The sequence below is a fragment of the Ambystoma mexicanum genome, chromosome 5p (assembly GCF_040938575.1).
Source record: "Ambystoma mexicanum isolate Mex_15411 chromosome 5p, UKY_AmexF1_1, whole genome shotgun sequence".
NCBI lineage: Eukaryota > Metazoa > Chordata > Amphibia > Caudata > Ambystomatidae > Ambystoma > Ambystoma mexicanum.
In genome coordinates, this window is record NC_090930.1 from 28,046,991 (window position 1) to 28,052,990 (window position 6,000).

Genomic DNA, 6,000 nt, shown 5'->3' on the forward strand with positions numbered 1-6,000 from the left:
TGGAACTTCTGTGCCTTGATGAATTTGTTCAGTCGTCGTAGGTCCAGGATGGGACGCCATCCTCCCGTCGTCTTCTTCACGAGGAAGTATCTTGAGTAAACTCCGGAGCCCCGAAGCCTCTTTGGGACGAGCTCGATTGCGCCTTTCTTGAGCATCGCCTTTACCTCCAAGAGAAGTTGAGGGACGTGATGTTCCTTCCTGGCCACGGGGGGGGGGGGACGTGCGGGCACTTCTTTAGAAACTCGAGCGCATGACCCTGGGCCAGGGCGTCCAGCACCCAACGGTCGGTGGAGATGGACTGCCACACGCTGATGAAGCTCGCCAGCCGGCCTCCCACTGGGGTGCTTCGGTGAGGGCCCGACCCCACGGCCGGTTCAGTCCTGCTTCGACGAGGCTTTGCCGCCTTGTCCTCCTTGGCAACGACGGCAGGGTCTGCCTGACTTGCCTCGTCCCCTGTAGGCTTCCTGTGACGACGAACGGGCCGCTTGACGATAGGTGGAAAATCCGCTGCCGGAACCTTTGGAGGCACCCTGCTTGCCTCCGCCGCTCCGAAAGGGCGGCCGTTGTTGCTGGAGGACACCAAGAGTCCGGGCAGTCTCCGTGTCCATCTTGATGGCTTGTAGGGAATCGTCCACTGTTTTCCCAAACAGGTTGCTCCCGTCGAACGGCATGTCCAAGACTCTGGTCTGCACGTCCTGACAGACGTCAGTTGCCTTGAGCCATCCACGCCGTCTAAGGCACACGCCGTTGCGAAATCCAGTGTCAGCGATGTCCGTCGCTATCGTAATGGCGTGGTCCGACGCCACTTCTCCTTCCTGCAAGATCTCTAGGGCCTCCGCCCTCTTGTCTGGTAGGAAATCCAGCAGGGGGGCGATTTTGTACCACAACTCCCTGTCGAAGAGGGCTACGATAGCCAAGGCATTAGCAGCCTTAATCGCCATCGCTGCCGATGAGATGACTCTGCGTCCCATCGTGTCCAACTTCTTTCCCTCGCCGTCCAGCGGGGAGGTTGACGTAGAGGCCGAGGCCCCCCCCGCTTTCTTCCTGGCCGCCGCGGAGACGACCGAGTCCGGGGTCGGCTGTGCCCGAAGGCACAAGGGGGCCGCGTCCGGGACCCGGTACTTCTTCTCGTACCGATCCCTTCTCGCAGGCGTTGTGGATGGGTTCTTGAGGAGGGCGAGACCCTCATCCCAGATATCGTCCAGTAGAGGTACAGCGAGGACCGTCTTCCTCTTGGTCTCGTGCCGTTGATAAAGCAAACCTTCCTTCTTCTCTTCCGGGCAGAGCTGGAAAAGCTCAGATGCCCTGGCGATCATGGCATGAAACGATCCAATCTCGTCGGGCAGGGAAGCCCGGGGAGGAGGTGACGACAGGAGATCCTCGTCGTAAACCTCGTCGTCTGTGCCCGTCGTGGCCGTGTCAGTCCCCGTATCATCCCCACGGGTCGTGGACGGGGAGGAGGGCTGAGCAGGGCACGATGGTTGAAAAGGATGAATCCTTCTTCTCTTAGGAGGAGGGCTCCCAGAAGGGCCTGGCTCCGGGTCCCCCGTCCGGAGAGGTTCCTCTGTTGGTGGTAACGGCAATCTCGTCCTTATCTCCGAGCATAAGGACTATATAGCCAACAAAATGGCCGCCAAGTTGTCTTGCGGCACTGGTTGAGGTGAGTCCGATGGGCGGTAAGGAGCCCCGTCGGCACCCTCGACGTTCTCGTCGTCTCCTACGTCGGGGTCCCTCCCGACGGGCTGGTCTTCTTCCACACCAATGCCGTGGCTTAAGACTTCGATCAGCTCCTCCTCAGAGGTTGAGGCCGAATCCACGACGACCTCCTGCCCCCCCTTTTTCTTCTCCGTCGGAGGTTTCACGGGGGTCCTGTCGATGGGCATGAAAGGAAATGGGCTCCGCAGTGGCAGGGAGACCCTGGGCCCGGGGGTCACCACCACTGGTGTAGCATCCACAGGCTGAGCCAGGGCCGCCGCGACTGTCTCGATAGAGGCCTTGGCCGGATGGATTAAGGCTTTCACCACCTTAGGTGCGCTCACCGCCTTCTCCTTGGGGGGAGGGTCACCGCCTCGCTCCCCATCCGATGGGGCCTTCGAACTCGACCGGGGTCTCTCCAGGAGCTTCGCCGGGTGCTCGGTCTTCCTCTTGCCCGAGCCAGAGCGTTGGCTCGTGGTTGATGGCACCGGGGAGGATGCGCCCTGCCTGGCGCCCGTAGAGCCCGACCGTTTGGCGCTCCGGGTGCCAGCGGACTGGCGGTGCTTGGCCTTCTGTTGGACCCCTGTCGCCGGGGCACCCTCAAAGGTCTTAGAAGACCGCTCGGACTTCATCGTCTTCTTCTCACCTGACGGGCTCTTCCCTTCCAGCCATTTGGCGAGACGCAGATGGCGGTCCTTCATGATCCGCTCCGACATATTGCCGCAAAACGCACAGTCCTTCTCCACGTGCGTCTTGTCCTCATGCAGGCAGTAGAGGCAAAGGGAGTGTTCGTCCTCCTTAAAGACATTCTGAAGCTGGCATCCAGGGCAGACCCTGAACAGCTTTCCGGGCGTCGAGCTTCCCTTCTCCTGGGCCATGATCGAGATGGGCCTGAGAAACTTCTGGAGTCCTCCAAAAGCGTGGCTCGACGAAGTCTTCACCCTTGAGGGGCGTAGAAGAATCCGACACGGGTCCCCGTTGATCGGATAAAGAAACAGTGGAGCTTGAGGCTCTTTTGACCGAAAAAGAGAACATTTTCCAACACTTGAACGTGCAGTAAAAATCTGAAGATGGCCGCCAGAGGCGGGGTTTAGGGAGATGGCAGTCATTGGCTGTGGTCAGTATGAAGCAGAGATCAGTGATTGGTTACTACTACGAAAGACAGATCAGAAACGAAACTGATACTGATTTTTCTTTACCGAGGATTCCCAGCCGCCTGACGACGGGGAATATTCATGAGCATGTGAATCCATGCCAGACCCAATGCTGGAGAACAACAAAGTCCTAACGCAACTTGAACAAAGATGGGTCCACAAGCTAAATATTGTAAATGAGGGCCTTAATCTCTCTGTTGAATGGAAGTCTTTCCTCTGATTATGTATGCCATACGGAAAATAGCAACGTAGTAATGCTGTCGTGTTGCCTTCTTGCCCCCGTGTGGCCTCGTGTGCACCTGAATCACCAAGTGTGGTTGTTTTGGATTTCGTATGGCAAACGTATAGACACATGTATTTACCTTGGACAACACAGTCACCAAATTGATATGGCTTTGTTCTAAGTATTTAATTGATATGGCATTGTTTAATTCAATCCATATGCATATATATGACTTTGTCCAGATCAATTAAACTCGCTCTAGCATGCATATCATATACATTCATACACGATACACCCTTTGTCTAAGTAGGCACACGTAGACTTCACTGCATAGTAGCAGACAGTAATGCTTCAAGATTAACAATTAAATACAGGAATCAATGGCTTGTCTTTAACAAGCATAGCACTGTGGGAGCATAGATCGGAATGACACAGCATACTCATACAGTGTTTTATAGACACCACTTCCAGAAGACCCGCACCTTAATTGCGGAAATTGAATTTGATGAGACCACCAGCACGCCAACGTACGTGCATTCCATCTTCCATGATCCACAGTCTTGGTTTATTTTACATGCACCATTCATTGGGAGCAATCAAAGGCATACGTTTAGGATTTACCGAGCCTTGTAACCATGGCTTGAACAGTTACCATGGCAACCTTTAATTGAATGTTTGCTTGTATCACAACTTTCTAAGCCACCTTTTATACACCAACTATAATTAGGCAGCCACCATTTTAAAGGCACAGTGAAGAATATTATTGTTCCTTAACAGGATTGTGCCACGTACGCGTCCCAAAATGGCAGACCGATACAAGCGGTCGCCATGACGATTTCCATGCAGCCAGACCGCCGCGTGGCTGAGCCTCCAGTATCACAATGCTATAGGTAAGAGATCGCCCGGGGGGCACGATCTGGGGCTATCATACGATCCACCCACTGTAACACTGCACTGTTGATCGTCCGTTACAGATACCCACAAGATGGGATCCAAATGAGGTTGTAGGACTTTGCTGCCCATAACCGGCGTTCAAGCATGGTGCTGTCCACCTCCTGTAAACACAGATTAGTGTTACCAAGGTAATCACGCTACCATGAAGCTACGCATGGCACTCTTATTGGATTATGTTTGGCACAACTATGATGCATGCACCCTTTTTTAAACTTTTTTAAATACAATAAAAAAAGTTTTAAAATAAAAATAATGTATAAAATATATGTGTGCATGCATAGCTACAGATTACATCCAAACCTTGTGGTGGCTCCCAGATATCTCAAATTAATTCCCTCAAAACTTACAGACACCCTGATTGGGCTCCAGCCCGTTAATCATAGACGGGTCCCCGACCATCAGCGGCAGCAACCAGTGTGGACACACTGCCAAGCCATTGCAGACTCACAAACACGCTGTGGCTTACACAGGTAAGCCTTTTTTGATACACAACATGGTATGGTAAAACTATGACACCATCCGACATAGGCTGTTGATCTTATAGATTGGACTTCAACATTTGAAAGCACGAAGTCCAGCAAAAAGGACATATAATACGCAGTAGATTTCGTCCCCTCCATTTCCAATTCTTGAACCGTGCAGTTATTCATTACAGCACGGTAAGATAAATCAAACATTAATTGATTATAAAAGAAATAATTATACATGATTACCTATTCAACAACTTTGAAATACTGAAACTACCCCTTGTTTTTCATTTTGTAGGCAGCACATACACTGAACAGGCTTTTTCCACAAGTTGTTTCGCCCTGATGAAGGCCCGTGCAAGATAGGCCCATACAGTAGCCTGTGAGGGCCGAAACACACCTGTGTAGACTTTTCATACTCCACCACCTGTGTCATTTGTCAACGTGTCATTTGTCAACACTGTTCACCATTGTTCCAACACCATGTCCAGAAATTGTATTAATTGTTGGGACCCCTGTTGTTGTCTCCTTTTACAACAGTAGGTACCTTATTATTTAATGTCAATATGTACTAAAAATTTGAGTCACCTTTCTCAAATATGTATGTTTTACAACTCCATGCATTTGGTTCATGTTCAGCCATCAATTAAATGCTCTGTGTAAAGTGTGTGCTATTAGACCAGTAGGTCTCCACCTTTTGAATATAAACATTTATTGAAAAATGGTTAGTCTACGATGTCATATTAATGATACACTTGGGATAATCGAATAGGCAAGATTGACCCTGTTCATTTGTTTGACTATAGAGCCCTCCTGGGCAGAATAGGGTCCCAACCAGAGCCCTTGCATGTTTAATTCTTTAGAAGGGAGCAAAGATGCAACACTTAAATATACTTCACAAATGAACACACTCAGTTTCACTAGGTCAATAGATACCCATGTGGGATAGCACACAGACACTTCCTACACCCTGAGGTGACTTAAGTAACTAGGACATTGTGGACACTGATATATCGCTGGCACATTTAGAGCAATAGTGAGGTAGGTGTCAAGAGAAAAGGTTAGAGGCGGAAACAATGGTTAACAAGCTTCTCAAGCAGGTAAGCACTTTTAAACCCCCCAATGCAATGTAGATTAACCCTTTCCCAGCTACACAAGTAATGAATGTGTGACTTTTTGGAGGGGCAGATCAAAACACAAAGTCAGATGTTAGAATAGTATCAGGAAGCCATGACAGCCAATGTCACTTGAGCAAAGTCTAGGGGAGCTGAAAGTCTTCTTGAAGGGAAGTAAAAAGTCTTGCACAACGTTAGAGAGTTTTTGTTGAAAAGAAATCACTCGCGGTTTCAGCGTCTTGTGAATAGCACCACTGCGGTTCTTGGACACAGTGGATGTTCCTTGCTTCTGGGGTCCAGCACTCTGATTAGGTGGCTCAGGCTTGGTTAGTCCTGTTTCACGGGAGTCCGGAATACACTCGATTCTGGTGTTACTCTCCCTGGCACTCGGT